Below are 21,846 nucleotides of genomic sequence, written 5' to 3'. Positions count from 1 at the left end.
ATCCAATTCAGATCACAACCTTCCCACTGAAAAAGCTTCTGGACCACCAAAAGTTGGTTTTCAAGCATCTACTAAGCGAGGGTACAACTATCTCACTTGCTCAATCTCTATCCACTTTGCACTACTCGACTTTGAACCTTTGAGCCCAATTCTAAGGTACTCAACATCTCCTTTGCGTGCCATCCTCACCTTCCTATCCAAAACTGTGTCCTCTTGCAATTCATTAAGATATTTAGGTAGCAGGTCATCAATAGAAGGCAAATGACTTTGCTCTTTGGGATCTTCAATTAGAGAAGGTTCAAAAATCTCAAGCAATCTGCATTTATGACTGAGTAGATGTGCATGTAAGCCAGTAGATTAAGGCGAAAAGAATTTTTACCAATATTCTCAAGTATTTTGAAAGGTCCATACCTGATAGGCTTTAGCTTTTTACCTTCACCTTGCATCCTGTCCTTACTAATATACAGCCAGACTTTGTCACCAACTTGGAAACTATGCTCCTTTTGATGCTTGTCATTCCTTGCCTTGTATTGGCTTGGCTCTTTTCTAGCTGTTCCTACACTACATGGTGGATCACCTGGATTTGTTCAATGAACCTAGGTTCCCTATCGACGTCGTTGTGTCCCTCAACTATGTTGTCTTTACCAAAGACAAAATCAAAAGGAGACCTTGGTGTGAAACCAAAATAGGTTTCAAAAGGAGATCTCTGCGTAGAAGAATGTTTTGCTCTATTGTAAGCATGTTGCACATAACACAAATGTTCATCCCATAGCTTAGGATGTTTGCTGCAATATCCTCGGAGTAACTGGATCACTTTCCTGTTAACTACTTCTGTTTGGCCATCACTTTGTCGATGAAAAGCGGTGCTTTTCTTTAGTTTGGTGGCCATTAGTTCCCACAGACTTGACCAAAACTCTCACACAAATCAGGTGTCTCGATCAGATACAATGGAAGTGGGTAATCCAAAATGAACCCATACATGTTCAAAGAACAATTTTGTAGTTTGTTCAGTGGTAATCTATTTATTGCAAGGTATCAAAAGACACATTTTCCTAAACCTATCCACATCAACATACAGATAATCATGACCTTTCCTAAATTTAAGCAGTCCTCCAACAAAATCCATGGAAACACTTTCCCAAGGGTGAGAAGGAACTGGTAGTGGAGTGTACAAGCCTAACTTTCTATTGCTGGGCTTGCTTTTAGCACACATAGTGCACCCTATTACATATCTAGAAACTGTCTCATTCATTTTTGGGTAATAACAAAATCTTTGCAGCTATGCAACTATTCCACTTACCCTAAAGAGACTTGATATTAGAGAAGTGTGTGATTCTCGAATTATCTTTATTCTTTTAGTTTGTCGAATGCATAACTTCCCACAATGATATAAGAGTCGGTCCTTTACATGAGAGTCCAATTCTTCTATTCATTTTCCTTAACTTAAAGTTGCATATACATCTTTAAAGTCTATATCTTGAGCATATTGTTCAATGTAGCTTTCATGTAGCATAGAATTATGCTTAAGTATAGTATATGCATTTACAATGGGTCTTGATAACATGTCTGCAACTTTATTATGTATCCCCTTTTTATATCTGATGACTAAATGAAACTGTTGTAGAAAACCCATCCATCTGTAGTGTCTTGATTTCTGCAACTTAGTTTGCGAGTGTAAATATTGAAGTGGTTGATGATCAGTATGTATTACTATCTCTTTCCCCATTAAGTAATGTTTCCACTTTCTCATACTTTGAACTAATGCATACAATTCTTTATCATATGTAGGATAGTTAACTATTGTAGGATTAAAAGTCTCAGAATGATAACATATGGGTTTACCATGCTACTGCTCCCATGGCATAGTCATTGGCATCTATTTGGATCTCCAATGTTGTTTGAAGATCAGGCAATGCTAGTATAGGTGTTGTACTAATCTTTTCTTTCAAGGTGTCGAAGGCTTTCTGATGTTTGCCTCCCCACTAAAATACCTTGTTCAATATTGTTAAAGCATGTAAGGGAGCTATAATTGAGGAAAAGTTAGAAATGAAAGTTCTCAAATATTGTGTTGCTCCTAAGAAGCTTCTAACTTCTGTAGCAGATTTTGGTTTTGGCCAGTTTACAATGACTGACACCTTAGAGGGATCTATCTTCAATTCACCACCCCTTACTATATGACCCAAATAATTCGGAGATGTTTTGCCAAATTCACATTTTGAGAGTTTAACATGAAGTTTTTCTCTTTTCAAGACATCTAGTGTCCGCTTAACATGCTTTAAGTGTTCTTCCCATGTTTTGCTAAAAATCATAATGTCATCTAGATACACAATAACAAAATCATCAAGAAAAGGTCTAAGTACATTATTCATTAATCTCATTAAAGTAGCAGGAGCATTAGTTAAGCCAAAATGCATAACCAGCCACTCATACAATCCCTACTTTGTTTTGAAAGTAGTCTTCCATGCATCTTGTTCTGCAACTTTGACCTGATGGTATCCACTGTGCAAGTCTAGCTTGGAGAAACAAACAACTTTCTTCAATTGATCTAAAAGATCATCTATGTGAGGAAGGGGATAACGATTTTTTATTGTTATCTTATTTAGTGATTGGTAGTTAATGCACATTTTCCACGAGCCATCTTTCTTTCTCACCAAAACAATTGATGACCCACATGGTGATGTGTTAGGTCTAATGAACCCCTTTTCAAGCAACTCTTGCACCTACTCCTTGATTTCAACATTCTCTAAAGCAGACAATCTATACATTCCAATGTTCAGAAATGGAGCATCTTGTTGCAAAATAATATTGTGTATTATTTCCTTTTTGGGTGGCAGACCTTTAGGTCCTTGAAACAAGATATAATACTCTAAAAAAACATTTTCTAAATTACCTTGCTGTTTAGCATTACAGCCCTCAAATACATTGGTTTTATCAGGTTACTTTTCCTTTACAACCATCAGTGAGAATTGTTTGCATGAATTTATCATTCTTTTCATCTGCCCTGAGTTTATGACAGTATAATTATTCTTGAGTTTATGAGCTCTTACGAAATATTCGATTCCATCTTTAACAAGTAGATAGTTGTTCTCAACTCTATAGAAAATAGCTTTTCTATCATACAAGTAAGGACTTCCTAAAACAATTCCACATATATCCAAAGGAATTATGTCTAACTCAACCTCATCTACAAATGCTGACGCAAAAGAAAACTTTATTTTGCAATGTCTAGTCACTTGTAGTTGTTCTTTATCATTCAACCATCCTAATGGGTATGGTTTCTTGTGAGGTGTAGTTGCTAATCCCAACTTCTTTACAATTGCTTCAGAAATTAAATTTACTTGTGAGCCACTATCAAAAAAAGTATCAACCTTTTGATGTTTGGAAATAACTCAAATATGGAAAAGCTCATGTCTTTTTCTCTCTTTTTCTTCATCAATAATAGATTGTGCAGAATTACTAGTAGATGGTTCAGAATTCTTACCTTTTATACCTATGGCTACCATGGTTGTTTCATCTCCCGAGTCTGAATCCAAATATTTCTGAATGGATGCAATAGTCTTCTTCTTCCTGACCTTGAACTTCTTAGGTCTCAACTCTGGATGTATAATCTAACAATGCTCATCATCATGCCCATCCTTTTTACAGTGAGTGCATGAAGCCTTGCTCTTCTATGCAGTGTTAGCCTTCCTTTCTTTCCACTTCTACTTTCTTTTCTCCTTGCTCTTACTTGCAGTGGGTTGGGATGGTCCCCCAACTTATGGATTTCCATTCTCTCCTCCAGCTTCTAGATGAGTAGCCTGTATAGATACCTCATCTATACTAGTGGGATTAGACATGAGGATGGTATGCCTCATGTAGCTATGTAGACCACCAATGTACTTCAACAGAGCCTCTAGTGAGTCTAATGAGATTCCTAGAATCAATGCTCTCTTTCTAAATTCTTGAGTGTGCCCTTGCACACTTTGCCTTTTCAACTATCGAAGAGTTTTCCAACTCATCATGGCTTGTTGCATGTAGGCCAATGGATAGAACTGCTTTTTTATTGTAGAAACAAATTCACTCCAGATAGAGATAGTCTTACCATGTCTTTTCATGTTAGCTTGGGTGCTGCCTTCCCACCAAACCAAGGCAGTGCCTCCTAGGGGTAGGCCTTCTAGCTGAATCTTGCTCTTGTCTGAGTCTATGTTCTGTACTCTACAATAAACATCAATTTGTGTAATTGAATTGTCCAACTTTTCTACATTTAAATCTCCATCATATATAGGTCGATCAAATTTTACATCTAGTTTGATCAAAGATGCTTTTTTCTTGTGTTCATAATTGTTAAGAGGTGTGAGAAAGTTTTCCTCTTTCCATTTTCATTTTGAGTGGTCATGGAAGTGAGACTCATCTTCTCCCTTGTCTTGCTTAGATCCTGATGAATCTTCATTCTTATGTTTTCTAAAGTCCCTATACATTTCTTCTACCATGGAATTTCTGGCTAGGAAACTTTCTATGAATTAAGGGTCTGGCCCCGTAGAACCTTCCTCTGACATTGTCTTCCGAGGATAGACTCTCCCAATTTCAGGATTAGTTTCGACCAACTATCCTTCTCCTAGTTTCAGCTTTGATCTAGTTAGCTTTCAACAGCTAATCCAACACAAGCTTGTCTAACCTTACAACCTAGGGCTCTGATACCACTTGATCTGAAAAATCACCGTTGAGTGGCCCTAGCTTAATAATTTATGAATGAAGGTATTATAGACTCATGTGCTGGTGTGTGTCTATGTTATTTTAGGCAACGGATCGATCAGATTATAAAATACATAGACACTGGCAATATGGAAAATAACAAGAGAAACACAATAAGAAAATACAAGAACATAACAAATTAATAAGGATTTCACCCTATTCTCCAGGGCTACATCTCCTGTCCAAGTTTCAGTGGTGGCCTTCTTTTATTGTGTTTTTAAATCAAAGATTTACAACGAGGAGCTCGTTCTGAGTCTCCTGAAATGTAATTTATTGGCAGGGTGGTCCTTGGATTCCCCAAGCCACTAGAGTACATAGACTCTCTTCCTTACTAGCTCTTGAAACTTGTGGTCTTCAATGGGAGGAGCCCAATGTGGTGCTCAATTCTCGACCAATCCTCTCAGGGATTTCTTGATGCTACCTTGTGCTGCAGGTCAGCTCGGCTCTTTGTCTTTCTGCTTCTTGCTTCACTATCTTTTCTTCTCTTTTTCTCTCTCTGTCTTCATTCTCTTCTTTTCTCCCTTGTGTGTTCTCTGTCTGTTCATGGCTTTAAAGCCAATCGATCTCATGACTGGTCGCTTCCTCTTCTCCCTCATCAAATCGCTTGCTACTGCTTGCTTGGAGTTCCTTGTCTCGGTGTCGTCATCAATGACTCACAGTGAGTGGCCACTTGTCCCCCTACAAACTGCGCCAGCTCTTCCTCATCAATTCAGTTTTCCAATTTCATCGTGGAATGAATCATCTGCCACCTCAGCGGTTAAATCGGATGTCAAACTTCTCTCTGTTGCGGCTTAATCCCCTGTCAAATCTAGTTTCTCCATCGGGCGTGATCTCTGTAGTTAGATATGGAGTGCCCAGATCCTACAACATTCACTCATTTCACGTGGTTTACTTGCTCTACTGTTAGCACGCGATGAGTGGCGATTTTCTCTCTTCTCCGCCTGCCACACATTGGGCACTGAGTGGAATCGCTCATTGTTCTCCAAATCCACTTATTGCCCAAGGGTGCCCCCGATATACGTCGGTTTTGGAGTGCGGGTTCCACCTTTAGCCTTCAGCACTTTCCTGATGGTTTTCTCAGCTTCCATGCAACTAAGCACTCGAGGTTTTTCCTTCTCAAGGGGTTTTTCCCAGCAATGCATGATTTAAGCACTAATCACGCATCATAAATGCCCTCTGTTTCCTGATTCAGGCTTCCTAATGGCCAGTTTTGGCTCCTCCACAGTCTCCATGGGCCTCGGTCAGCGCGCTTTGACCAAGGTCCTCGTTGTTCCTCACTGGCTGCAAACTGCCACTATCAAACGTCTTCCTAATCGCTTTGTGTTCATAAATTTTGAAGTCTATCCTATTTTGATGCAGTCAGGGCTCTCTCATTATTTTCATGGATCCAATTTAGATCATGACACATGTGAAATTTATATAATATAAATAATATTATAAAGAATAGAAATGACAACAACTTAATGAAAGATCCATGCGAAGAGAGAAAACAAAGTGACTAACCACTATAGAGGAAAGATAGTGCACAATTCTTTTAAGTTTTTTATTATTGTATTTTCTTTGACATTATTGATCCAAAATATATGTTTATTATTATACAATTAGTTATAATTTTTTAAATTTATATACTTTCTTAAATGCAATACATTGGGATCTAATTTCAGGGAAAGGGAGCGAGAGACAGGGGAAAATAGTGGGGGGGAGAGAGACAGAGGTGGGAGAGAGAGGAAGGAAGAGAGAGAGGGGGGAGAGAGATAAGGAAAGAGAGAGAGGGAGGGAGAGATGGATTTGCAGAGGTAAATATAGGGATGGAAGAACAAAGACATTGAGAGATAGAGATGACGAGAGAGAGGGAGTGACAAGGGAGAGATGAAGATAGAATGAGGGAGAGATACAATGGAAGAGAGAGAAAATGAGAGGATAGAGATAGGGAAATAAGGGGAAGGGAGAGAGGGAGACATAGGTATGGAAGGGGGAGTGGGGGATAGAGATAAGGAGAGAGGTTGGGAGATAGTGACATAGTTGGATGGTTGAGAGAGAGAGTGTGATGGGGGAGAGACATAGGGAGGTGGGAGAGAAAGGGGGAGAGCTTAAGGAAGAGAGAGAGAGAGCACTTGACTTAAGGTGGATGAAGATGTGTTGACCTTCTATTTTATTTTTTAATTTAATATGCTCAACACATGCTTCTTCTGAATGCTTATCAATGTTTGTGGTGTGTTAGAGAGTTTGTTAAGTTGCATTAACTTTTAATAAATTTAAAACAAATTGATGTTCGAACCCCACCAATTTCTTATGGATTTTCAAAGCATACCTAATCTAAAAAAAAGATGTTATATATATTGGTTGTAAAGGACAAAAAATTTTCAACACTTCTGTTTTTTATCAAATCATAAGATTCTTAAAGATTAAGTAAAATCAAAATTAATAATAATATTTTTGTTACAATCTTTTTTTTGTTATATATTTGTCAATAATAAATACAAATAAAGCTATAGTTCTATAAACCACATTAATATTATACAACTATTAAATAATATAAAGTAATTTAATTATAAAAATTAATATAAAATAATTTAATTATATTTTTTATAGTCTTCAAAATTATAAAAATATAGATTTCTTATTCAACACGTCTATTAAAACCAAAACCAATTTGATATCTAACTTATATATAATTTTAAATTTTAAATTATTATTATAAAATATACAATTACATTAAAAATATACATAGTAAATATTAAAATAATTTGGAAATCAAAATGATTTTCCCCTTTAAATTATCGAATATATAAAGATTAGAAAATCATTATCATTTTAAATATTGAATTTGTGAATATCAAGCAATGTTTGACAACATTAAATTTAATAGAGTCGTGGGAAGAAAGGTCACGCAACTTAAACCAGGGACCTGGAAATAAATGTAATGTTCAACTAATCAAGGGTTATCAAGAGGAGGTCAACGAAAAGTTATAAATTTCATATTTAAAATACGGTTTTATAGCTGATATTTTATATTGTCTTCATCTAAGTTACAGAGTAAAATGTTATTTCTATTAAGATTAAGAGATTGTGATTTTTTGTAATTTTATTAAATTTTTGGCCATTAGAATTTCACATATAAAAACCTATTAAATAATTTAGACTTCAGCTTTTAAAAATCTCTACTAAATTTTGATTAAAATTAATTTGGAAAAAATTTCTTGAGAAAAATTATTTAATCTATTAGTTAGAGGACACATTTTATTGAGATAAGAGACTTATTCCACAACCCAGTGTAAAGGGGATGTATAAGTATGTGCGTCCTCAATTTGGAGTGTGAAGGGGATGTATAAGTATGAGCGTCTTCAATTTGGAGTTGACATGAATTCCTGTTCAAATAAATATAAAATATTCTTTAAATAGAAAAACAATGTTGACCACAACCAACATATATCAATGCACATTAAAATGATTTTTTGTTATTAAAATATTTTTACCTATTACGCAATATTAATTCATATTAAAATATTTTATTCACAAATTTTATTGGATATTCATAATATTTTTTATATACAACATTAAATATTTTCTCTTAACATTTTTCTATATGTCCATATCCATGAAGCCTTACCATATATATGAAATCTTACCATTGGTGATTTTCTGGTTCCTTGTTTTGACAACCCATGGTATTTGAATATTTTAATGTTGTATATAATAAAATATTCAATATGGATTATGAGTAAAATATTTTAATATGAATTAATATTGAAGTATACTTGAAAATATATTAATAAGGAAAAAATGGTTTTAATGTGAGAATTATTTTATATGTTGTTTTAAAATACTATGTATATTTATTATATAAAGCTATTGGAAAAAAATAAATCTTTTAGGTTGTTCATATTTTTTTTTCTTAATAGAACACAAATTTCCTCCATTTAAGAGTTTAAGTTCTGTAATCTATATAGCATTCAAAAATACGATTTAAAAAATGAAAAATTACATATTATTTTTTTGCACTCTAACATATAGTTGCACATAAAGAAATTTCATCCCTCTTGACTCATGTTATATGCATGCTTAAAATAGATCTAAATGTTATTTTATATGATTTTGGAATATTTTTTTAATTATATTAAAAATATATATATCTGTGTGTCAGAGAGAGAGTATGTGTGTCCTTGATTTTTTTAATTATATAAAAAAAAGTATATACGTGTGTGGAAGTATGTGTGTCCTCAATTTGGAATTGGCACGCATCCTTCTTAAAGAAAAATAAAATATTCTTTAAACAAAAAGATGATGTCGACTACAAATGAACATATATCAAGGCACATTAAAATGATTTTTTTTTTTTATTAAAATATTTTTAATTTTATCTCAATATTAATTAAAATTAAATTATTTTCTCCATAACTCATATTGGATATTTATTGTTGTTATTATATACAACATTAAAATATTTTCCTTTAACCTATTTTTTCTATTTTTTTCTATATACTCATGTATATGAAATTTTACTATTAAGGGTTATTTAGTTTTGGTTTTGACAACCCATGGTATTTGAAATTTGATATATATCTATATATAGCAAGAAAATGTTAAAAGAAAATATTTTAATATGAATTGATATTGAAGTATACTTAAAGATATAGTAATAACAATAAAAAAGTTTTATATATTGTTTTAAAGTATTATGTATATATCATCTAAAGTGATTGGGAAAAAATTTATGGTTAAAATGTTGGAAATGGTCGTAATCCCTTTTTAGATTTCTTAATCCAACTAATAGATTTTGGACTTACAAATTTAAGTTATAATATTCAAAAATATAACTTAAAAAAAAATTGAGCTCTCACATTAAATCCGTGATTAAGATAGATCTATGTTGGTAATTAAATAGAATGTTATATAATTTTGAAATATTCTTTTATATCAAAAAAATATTATTATTATTATTATTATTATTATTATTATAACAATATAATAAAAATAAAAATATAATAATATTTAGTATGTGTTCTTTAATATAAGGTGGATGGAAAGAAAAAGGAAATCCATTGTAACTTCATACTTAATTTTGTGTCATAGATATAATATTTTAAATAAAATAAGTATTATTTTAATTATTTGTATTGAAAATGATAATTATTAATAAATACTAATACGATTAAATGAATAGGTTAATTGATTAGAGTTAAAAAATTATTCGAAATTTTTTAAATAATATAACAACAAATATCAACACCCATTAAAATATTTTACTTTAACATTTATTTCTATATAATTTATATTACAATATTTTATTTACTATATTTATTATATACAATATTAAAATATTTTTTTAACAATTTTTTTTTTTTATATCCATATATATGAAGTCATACCATTTCAGGTTTTGACATCCCATATTTTCTTATGGTATTTGAAACTTCATATTTATCTATATAGAAAAAAATGTTCAATATTTTCATGTTGTATGAGGAAAATATTTTAATATGAATTAATATTGAAGTATACCTACAAATATATTAATAACAAAAAAGCATTTTTAATGTGCACTAATAAAATGGCTCAATGCACACCTTAATTAAGATATTTTATATATTATTTTAAAAACTTATCTATATATCATTAAAGGTATTGAAAAAATATAAATTTTTATGTTTAAAACATTTGAAGTGGTCTTAGTATTTTACATTGTAATTCATTTTTAGCTATATGTTTTGTTGTAGTAATCCAACAAGAAAAGTTCACTTACAAGTTTAAGTTATGTAATCTCTTTTTTTGTTGAAGCAAGAGTCGTACCTTCTATTTCATTAATAAGGTAATTAAATTACATAAAATAGAAGAGCCCACGAAGAACTATGGGCCAAGGCCATTAAGCTAAGGGCCGAAACCTTGAACCCTAACTACAAAACGTCAGAACTTTCAATGGACAGAAAATGTTAAGACTATTCGGTCATCCCACCGAAATCCAATGGATGAGATTCAATTCAAGCTAGCGCCAAGCCCCCACTTTACATTTAAAATCGGGCCCGTAGAGAAAAAGTGTATCAATATGAAAGGATATTAGGTCAACCTAGGGAAATAACCCACGAACCTGATGAACATGCTCCAATCATCGATTCGCGCCATGAAATGAATATATTCCTTGTCAAAACTTGCATCTTTAATCTCCACCGTCTAATCTCCTCTCCTGATCCAACGACAATGGAAGATATCATGGTACCTAGAAGCACGATGCTTAACCCACTAGACCCACCTACATGCACAATCATTCCTGACCATAGATCCACCTTACTTAATCCAACGGCTAAGGCTCAGAATGCATGGGTCTAAATCACCGAACATTATTGCGCGATGAGGGTGGTATTCCATCCCTCACCTTGGCCATGTGTAGCTTGATGAACGGAAACCCTCCCATTTTGTCAAAACCACTTCCCGCTTAAAATGCATGCGATATACCATATACCACCTCGAGAGCGGTAATGTGTCCATTGAAAGAGAACCAGGGATATTACGAGAAAGCCTAGATTATGACACCTTGCACTAATCCTTCTTTGCCAACCCTCCGTTAACGTGAGTCCTCTAAGAAGCTTCCCTCTTGAGCATCTGTATCTGTACTTATCTAGGATGTGGAGGCCGACATTGATCTTACATCCGCTAAGACCAAACTATGAAAAAGGAAGAAAAACAAAATGAAACCTAGTCATCTAGACCCCGCCTCCATGTCTTTGTTACGAAACACCATCCTATCTTCATCATCTTGGTCTTGACAATACGCCTTTAATCTATTCTGAGGCATCTCTTGCCACTCCATTGTGACCCTGTTCTCGGTACAGATCACTCCTTGATTGACCAGAATATCTGCTAATTTATTGGCCGTTCTTCACACATGATTAAAACTAATTGTACGTAGGCACTGGAGGTGAAGCTAAATCCTTTGAAAAACTTGGATCATCTTCCATTGTTTACAAACTTTTTCCGACGCCATGCCACAACTAATTCTCTTGATAGAGTTAATAATTAGCTCAGAATCAACTTTGACAATCACATTCTGGCGGCTATCCTGCTTCATGAAATATAGACATTGTTCTATACCCATTAGTTCTGTGAAATTGTTGGCGGCTCTTCCTAGATGGCAATGGAATATGAAAAGAATTATTCCATTTTCATCCCTTAGCACCCCTCCAAAGCCGGTAGCTCCCGGGTTGCCTTTTGAAGCCCCATCAATGTTGTATTTCAAAAAAACTTGAGGGGGAGGGTGCCAGAAATCCTGTTTAGTATCCATCTTCCTTACCTTCCTATCCAGCTCCTGGGGAATGAGCCCCTGCATACCTAGCTAATGAAGAATCCATAATTCGGCATCTGATGGTGGGTTCTTAGGGGAGTTCCACACTGTGGTGCCAACTGTCTCCTTAATCTGGTTTAAGATCTACTCAAAAAGGCATTGGGAGGGACTTTTATCATTCTTAAAGATTCTTTTGTTCCTTTCTTTCCAGACATTCCATATAATGAATCCTAGCATAAGAACCCAAGAAGTGCCTAGAAATTCATAATCTGAAAAGTTACATGTCCAATTGGTTAGGGTATTGATAATACTCCCTTGGTCCCTTTCAATCTATTAGAAAATAGAGACATAAGTATCCCACAACGAGGAGGTGAAACTGTAATTATTAAGAAGGTGCTCCATTGTTTCCTCTTGGGCTTCACAGAGCTGGCATCTGGAAGGCCCCAGGACACCCTTCTTCCTCATGTTATTGTAAGTCAAAATTTTCTTATGATAAACCAGCGACATGAAAAGTTTGATCTTCATCTGGCCTTGATGCCTCCGTAGGTTCGTCCAAATCCTGTCCGGAACATGGGAATCCAGCTCAAGGAGTAAGCATTTTGCCTCTTTAAGATTAAAGGAGCCCTCATTATTGTTGCCCCATCTAAGTTGGTCATGCCCTTCTGTCACTAATATCCTTCTTTGTTCCAGCAATTTCATAAGCTCATTTTATTTTTCTTCCTAGTGACTTTCATCTCTATAATCGATGTTCCTGTTGGGTCCCTATAATACTAGTGATTACCCCATTACTATTGTAGTTATACCCCTTATTTATATTGTTGTGCCCCTATTACCCCCATATTGTTATTTATGTGCCCCATAGAATCCCTCTATAGTTATTTTTGTGGCTTTATATTGTTATTGTTAGGTCGGCTAGATTATATTGTGACTCCTTAGACTCCTATATATAGAAAGGAGGTTTTGTCATTTGAATCATCCAAGAATTATTCATTTATTTAATGTAAAGGAGGTTGCCCCCTCGAAGAGGCTGAATTCTAAGGCGTTGATCTATCTTTTCTATCTTTTCTTGAGCTGGTTTCATAACATTTGGTATCAGAGCTTTGGATTCTAGGGTTTCACTGCTCCAAACAGGTCATCGTGGAATTTTCGCTATAACTTTTTTTCTGTTACGTTTCAGAAGTTGCAAAAAAAACCCATTTGAGAAGAAATTGCGTTGAGCCTTGGGTCTAAATTTTAGAGCTTTGCGCGCAATATTTGCAGATATAGGATCTAATGAAGTTGGTCTTTTTGCAGACTCCTGAATTACATTCAAAACAGGTGACCTGGGGAAAATCGTCATAACTTTCTCTCTGGGGATCGGATTGAAATTTCGTAAGAAGGTACAGAAATAGGATGGGCTGTAGTTTCTTGTATGCATTTTCAGATCCAAATATCAAAACAGTGACTCGTGGCGCGTCGTACAAGTTCGATCTACTGAACTAGTCTATAAGCAAGTCACTGTGGGAGATTTCACATAAATCTTCCTTGGAGAATCCAATTTGGGTTAGACTTGTGGCATTGGAAAGAGGACACAGAGAGCTACTGCAGGTCACAAATTCAGAACTAGATGATTGAAAAGTATAGAGATACATCAGAGGCAATATTGAGCTCCTACAAAGTGAAAAAAGGTGTGTAGATTTTCTTAAATTTTTTCTTAAGCTTGGTTTGAAAATTTATTTTGAAGGAATTCAAAGGGCATAATAGATCATTATTATCGGTAACTGATGCCCAGAGGAAATAAAATGCAAACACCTAGTAAGGAACCTGAAAGCTCTAGCATGGCTCATGAAGAAGAAGCAGAAATGCTATATGATATATCAAAATTACAAGAACAAGTGCAACGAGTGTCACTTGCACAAAAAGAAACAGAATCTAAAATGGATGTTTTAAGGAAAGATGTAGAAGCTAATATGGATGGTTTAAAGAAAGGTGTAGAAGCTAAGATGGATGGCATGGAAGCTAAGGTGAATGGCATGGACGCTAAAATTGATGGCATGGATGATAAGATGGAAGAATTGAAGATAAATATGAATAAGTTTCTATAAGAAATGGTCACTAAGGGTGAAAGGGTACTAAAGGAAACTCATGATGAGAACAAAAGAAATGTTAATCATGATCCCATAGACTCTAATGTTGGATCAAAGACTCACCATGTTCCAAAAATCGATATGCGGAAGTTTGATGGCAAGGATCCCGCCACATGGATATTACAGATGGAGCAATTCTTCGATCTCAATAATGTGCAAAACACACATAAGGTACATATGGCAACTGTATATTGGGAACCAAATCAGTTTTTATGGTATCAATGGCTTTGTTCTCGTAAACAATTTATCACTTGGGCAATTTTTACGGAAGAATTGATAGCACATTATGAGGATACAAAAAGAAACTCTTTTTTTAGCCAATTGATAAGTCTCAAACAAAAGGGTTCAATAATGGAGCACATTGAGGAGTTCCAAAAATTGAACATAAGGGTAAAAGATATTCCAGAGGAGCATAGGATTGATGTGTTCATAGGGTCTTTAAAGGATAATATCCAACATGATGTTCGCCTTTGGGAACCTGATTAATTAGAGAAGGCATTCAGATTAGCAAGAAAAATGGAAAGCAAAATTATGGCAACTAGGAAGCATACCACTCACAACTATAAAGACGGAAGTGTTGTTGCCCCTAGTCTTCCACAACCTACAATGCTGACACCACAACAATTGGAAGAAAAAAGAGCAAAAGGGCTTTGTTACAGTTGTGATAGCAAATACACAAAAGGTCATAAGTGTGCTGAGAAGAAATTATTCTACATAGATTGTGAAGAAGAAGAAGAAAAGAAGCAAGAAAGGTCAAAAGAAGAGGATATACTCCAGGAACAAAGCCTAGATGAAGAACAAATAAATCAGACCATATCTTGTAATGCATTGGAGGGAATTACCACTCCTCAAACCGTCAAGATAGAAGGACAAATCGAGAAGAAACAGGTAATAGTGTTGATTGATTCAGGAAGCACCCACAATTTTATTCATTGTAGGGTAGCAAAAGAATTGAATTGATTCCTATATCCAGCACCAGAGTGTCAAGGGATGATTGCAAATGGAGGAATAATAAATTGCTCTGGAAAGTGCCATAATATCAAGCTATCCATGGGAAAATATATATTGACTAGCCCAATGCTTTCCATTCCAATGGGAGGCGCTGATGTTGTACTAGGAGTCCAATGGCTACAATCCTTGGGTACAATAACTTTTAATTTTCAAGAACTTTTCATCAAATTTTCTACGAAAGGAAAGGAAGTTGAATTAAGGGGTATTTCAGGGAAACCAGGAAAGATAATCAGCTCTAATGGCATGACTAAGCTTCTAAAAAAGGAGAAAAGAGGTGTAATTGCACAATTATGTTCGCTAGATGTTTCCACATTGGAATCATCTATTTCTCCAGATCTCCAAAAAGTCCTGGACAATCATTTCAAGGCATTTGAGACTCCCAAAGGTCTCCCACCTATGCGTGATCATGATCATGCTATTCATCTGATTCCACGAAGTGTTCCTCCAAACATCAGGCCGTACAGATATCCCTATGTCCAAAAAAATGAAATTGAACGTATGGTTGCAGAAATGCTAGAGGCTGGTATAATTCAACCGAGTAAAAGCTCTTTCTCAGCTCCAGTAGTATTGGTGCACAAGAAGGATGGATCACGGCACACGTGTCCGGATTTTAGGGAGCTCAACAAGTTCACTATTAAAGATAAGTTCCCCATTCCTGTCATTGATGAATTACTGGATGAATTGCATGGATCAATTTACTTCACCAAGTTGGATCTTCGTTCGGGATATCATCAAATCATAATGAAGATTGAAGACATTCCGAAAACGACATTTAGAACTCATGAGGGTCATTATGAATTTTTGGTCATGCCTTTTGGCCTTACCAATGCACCTTCAACATTTCAAGGTTTGATGAATTCAATTTTCAAACCATTCCTTAGAAAATTTGTGTTAGTATTTTTTGATGATATACTAATCTACAACAAGTCTTGGAAGGATCATGTTGAACATGTTGACAGGCTGCTACAACTATTGGAGGAGAAACAATTATATGCAAAAAGATCCAAATGTTTCTTTGGAGTCCAGGGGGTGGAATGTTTGGGTCATATTGTATCTCATGAAGGAGTTAAGGTTGACCCTGGCAAAATTAAAGCCATTAAGGAATGGAAAATCCCCACATCCATAAAGCATCTGCGAGGATTTCTTGGGTTGACAGGGTATTATCGCAAGTTTGTTAAGAATTATGGGAGAATAGAAGCCCCTCTAACAACATTATTGAAGAAAGATTCATTTTCATGGACTCCGGAAGCAACAAAGGCCTTTGAACATCTTAAAGAGGCAATGTGCGAAGCACCAGTCTTAGCTACACCGGACTTCACAAAAACCTTTATTGTGGAATTTGATGCTTCAGGAAATGGAATTGGTGTTGTTCTAATGCAAGATGAAAGACCCATTGCTTTTGAAATTTGTCCAATCAAGGGAAAGTTTTTAAGCAAAGTTATTTATGAGAAGGAAATGTTGGCAATACTCCATGCACTTAAGAAATGGCGACCCTACCTAATGGGAAGACACTTCAAGGTAAAAACGGACCATGATAGCATTAAATACTTTTTAGAACAAAGATTATCTTCTGAAGAGCAACAAAAGTGGGTCAAAAAGATGTTGGGTTATGACTTTGAAATAATCTACAAAAAAGGGAAGAAAAATGTGGTGGCAGATGCACTCTCAAGAAAGGATGAGGATGTGGAAGCATTGTTGTGTGCCATTTCTATTATCCAACCAGACTGGATAAACGAAGCAAGGGAGGAATGGAAGAATGACGAAGAAGTGTGGGAACTTATTCAAAAGCTACAACAAGATTCCAGTACTTCTGATACATTTAGCTGGCAAAATGATTCGTTATGGTACAAAGATCGCTTATACCTCTGTAAGAATTCCCAGCTAAAACAAAATATTCTTATGGAATTGCATACTTCTCCCTTAGGAGGGAACTCAGGATTTTTAAAAACTTACCACAGGGTTAGGAAGGAAATTTTTTGGGATGGCCTTAAATCAGATATTCAAAAGTTTGTGGCGGAATGTTTGGTTTTCCAACAAAATAAAGTTGAAACAATTAAGACACCGGGTCTATTACAACCTTTATCCATTCCAAGCCAACATTGGGAGGAGGTTTTAATGGATTTTATCACAGGTTTATCCAAGTCTGAGGGAAAGAGTGTCGTCATGGTGGTAGTTGACAGACATACCAAGTATGCACACTTTTGTGCATTATCACATCCATTTAAAGCCAGTATAGTTTCTACTGCATTTATGGAAACAATTCAAAAACTACATGGAAACCCAAAGATTATTGTAAGTGACAGAGATCCCATTTTCACTGGAAATTTTTGGACAGAATTATTTTCTTGTCTTGGTACTCAGTTAGCTCATAGCTCATCTTATCATCCTCAATCTGATGGGCAAACTGAGATAGTAAAAAAACGTTTCGAAGGATATCTTCGTTGCTTTGTATCTGATAAACAGACACAATGGGTCAAATGGTTGCCTCTTGTTGAATGGTGGTATAACACTTCCTTCCATACAACAACAAAAATGACCCCATTTATGGCACTTTATGGGTATCAACCACCATCCATCACATCATATTTAAGAGAAAATTCTAAGGTTCAGGTAGTGGAACATCACATCGAACACACAACAAGTCCTCCAACTCTTAAAGGATAACCTCGTGTTGGCACAAAATAGAATGAAACTACAGGCAGATCAACATCGCAGCGAAAGAAGTTTTGATGTAGGTGATTGGGTATTCCTATGGCTACAACCATATAAGCAAATGTCCCTAAAGCAAGCTAAGAAGGATAATAAATTATCACCAAAGTATTATGGTCTGTACAAGGTGTTGCAAAAGATTGGTACTATGGCACACAAATTGGAGCTTCCTGCAGCTTCTCGATTGCACCCAGTTTTCCATGTTTCATGTTTAAAGAAGGTTATAGGCGACAAGCTCCCAATTCAAACAATATTTCCAGAACTTGACGAGGAAGGAAAAATTATATTGTTACCGGAAGCAGTCACAGAAACAAGAACTCGACAGCTACGAAATTGATCAATTTCAGAGTATCTTATCAAGTGCAAGAACTTATCCGCTGAAGATTCCACATGGGAGGATGAGAATTTTATGCAGAAGTATCCAGAACTACTCAAGCATTGAGGACAACACTTTTTTGAAGGAGAGGGGCATGTTGGGTCCCTATAATACTAGTGACTACCCCATTACTATTGTAGTTATACCCCTTATTTATATTGTTGTGCCCCTATTACCCCCATATTGTTATTTTTGTGCCCCATAGAATCCCTCTCTTGTTATTTTTGTGGCTTTATATTACTATTGTTAGGTCGGTTGGATTATACTGTGACTCCTTAGACTCCTATATATAGAAAGGAGGTTTTGTCATTTGAATCATCCAAGAATTATTCATTTATGTAATGTAAAGGAGGTTGCCCCCTTGAAGAGGCTAAATTGTAAGGCATTGATCTATCTTTTCTATCTTTTCTTGAGCTGGTTTCATAACAGTTCCTCTAGGTTCTCCATTTTCCTGCACTGTTGGTTTGATCCCAAAAATATCTTACCTTCGATAACCCTTTGGTTTCTGTCTCATTCTTGAGATCCAAAATGTCCTTTGTTAACAGTATAGGTTCTTTTTGCCATTTATCCACCCAAAATAAAGCCATATTTCCTTCTCTGATTTCCCAGAAGATGTTTTTTTGTACTCATCCTCTGTTCTCCAAGGCCTTATTCCAGATGTGTGGGCCCTTTATACTTCTAGACATTCTTATGTGATTACTATTTTGCCAAGTGTTGGCATATTTTTCTTTCCAGATACTAGCCCACTGAGCCTCTAGATCTTTGACCCAGCGCCACCATAATTTTTCCCCTAAAATCTTGCTAAGAACCTTTGGATCCTCCAATCTAAGTCCCCCATGGATTTTAGGTTTTTAGATTTTATCCCATGCAACCAAGGCCCATTTCCTTCTTTCCTCCCCCTTACCCCAAAGAAAGTCTCTTTGTATGGATCTTAATTGTTGCAAGACTCCTTTTGGTGTTGGGAGAGCTGATAGCATGAAAACTAGGATTGATTGAAGAACAGCCTTTGTGAGAACCAACCTGCCAACCATGTTTAAAGATCTAATCGTCCATTTCCTGATTTTATGCTCCATATTATTAATCACTGGCTCCCAAATGCTTGTGTGCAAAGGTTTAGCAGTTAGAGGAACGCCCAAATATCTTGATGGGAGGATATCCCTTTGAAAGCCTATAATTCTGAAGATATTCCTCTGAATAGCAATATTAGTATTAAAGAAAAAAATATTAGATTTGGAGAGATTAACTTCCATACCTAAAGCCATAGCAAAGTCACTCAGGATTTGTTTATACGCAAGATCTTCTTTGACTATGGGGATTCCCTGCAGCATGGTATCATCAACAAATTGTTGATGAGTCAAGGACTGTCCATTGTCAGAAAGTTGGAGACATTTAATATTACCAATTTATTTTGCATGCTTGATAGACCGACCCAGTCGTTCCATCATGAAAATGAAGAGAAAGGGAGAGAGTGGGTATCCTTGCCTGAGTCCTCTTGAAGGAATAAAAGTCTCTGAGGGAGAACCATTAACCAAAATTAAGAAGCTCGAAGAAGTAACCAGGGCCATGACCCATCTAACCCAGTTGTGATCAAACCCAAAAGCAATAAGAACTTTCCTAAGATAGGTCCAATTCAGCTTATCATAAGCTTTGGCTATGTCCAATTGCATGATCATTCTAGCCTTCCTATTGCTAATCAGAGAGAACACCACCTCATGTGCTTGAATGATGTTATTGAGAATTTGCCTACCTTCCACATATCTAGATTGTTCCACAGAAACTAGTGTAGCAAGAAGGGGTTTGAGTCTATTGGCCACAACCTTGGATATTATCTTGTAAACCACATTGCACAAAGATATGGGTATAAACCTATTAGGAGTTTGAGCCAAGTCCTGTTTAGGGATCTGGGAGATAAAGAAGGTATTGAGTGCCTTCAAAATAGTTCTATTCATCCTGGAATCTTCTACTACATTCAGAATATCCTGTTTGACTATATTCCAGCAAGCTTTAAAGAAATCTACATTAAAACCATCAGGGCCTGGTGCTTCACCATTCTACATTTCTTTGAGGACCTCACTAACCTCCTCTTCAGTCACTGGCCTATTAAGGTTGAAATTGTCCTCTCTAGATACTAGCCTAGGTATATGTCTTGTTAAGTCCCCGATGGAATGTTCTCTATCTGAAATGGTTTCCTTAGATATAACTCAAAAGTGGTGAACTAGAACAGCTTCTATTTCTTCATGAGAATTGATAATATTACCTCCTTGATCCTTGATTGAAGAAATCTTGGTATGAGCTCTATTCGCCATAGTGGATCTATGGAAAAATCTAGTGTTTCACTCTCCTTCTTTTAGCCATTAAACTCTAGATTTTTGTTTCCAAAATATATCCTCTTGTTTACATAAATTCTCGTAGTCATGATGATATTTGGTAACTTGATCACTTTTAACTTTATCAAAGCCATCTGTGATAAGGGCTTGGTTGAGTTCCTACATGTTACCTTCAACAAAATTTTTTGCTTCAAAATATTGCCATATTCATTCTTGTTCCAATATTTAAGTGTGACCTTGATGTGTTTTAGTCTTTTTTGAAGAAGGAACATTCTTGAGCCCTGAATATTAAAATCTTCTGACTACCAGTTGGCAATGTTGCTGATGGAATCTGGGTGGGAGAGCTAGATATTCTCAATTCTAAAAGGTCTATTCCTAGGGGTACGAATGCCTTGAACCTCCAGTGAACTGGCCAGTGATCTGAGCCTCTAAAGGGGAGAACACTCGCTATCATTTCCTTGTCAATGAGCATAAGGTCCTTTGAGATTATGAATCTATCTAATTTTGAGGCTACCTAAGACTCTCCTCCTCTTTTATTGTTCGAAGTAAAGATACCATTACTCGTTACAATGTCCACTAGCTTCATATTATCTATAAAGGTTTGAAATGCTAAAGAGTCTTTTCTTAGACTTATATTTCCCCCTTTCTTCTCTGAAAGTGATTTGATCATGTCGAAACCACCCCACAAGATACACGGTATTCCTGCATGTCTATCTCTGATATCCTCCAGAGAATCTAGAAACCTGAGTTTATCATACATTATTTTGGGGCCATATACATTCGTGACCAGGTAGGTTTCCTTATCTCCCACAGGCTGAATGACCACTGATAAATAATCCCTAAATGCCTCAGCGTCTATTATGCTAATTTTTTGGGGGTTCCAAAGAGTCAGTATGCCTCCTACTCTATTCTCTGCTTTGACTTCCAGAAACTCAAATCCATTGGGCCATTTGCTATGAATTTCTTTTATTTTTTGAATGGAACACTTATTTTCCTAGATGAAGATCACATCTAGAGCTTCTTGTTTCATTCTATTACTAAGTAATATTTGTTTTCTTTTACTACCTAGACCCCTGATATTCCAAGAAGTGAACTTAATTATTAAAGATTTATAAAGGAGTAGCTGGTTAGGTCTTTCATCTTACCTGAATGTATCATTAACTTTCTGCATTCCATCAATAGCTCATTCTGTGTTTTCCTGCCTCTTTTCTTTCCTGGTTTTCTAGGTGCTAATACTGGTGTGGTTTTCATAGTTTTCACACCTTCACTACCCTACCTTTCATTGTTTCC

This window comes from Pinus tabuliformis, chromosome 5_2, assembly GCF_031772625.1.
Source record: "Pinus tabuliformis cultivar Carrire ecotype Pingquan chromosome 5_2, CPIR1, whole genome shotgun sequence".
Taxonomy (NCBI): Eukaryota; Viridiplantae; Streptophyta; class Pinopsida; order Pinales; family Pinaceae; genus Pinus; species Pinus tabuliformis.
Note: the sequence above shows the minus strand (reverse complement) of the source record.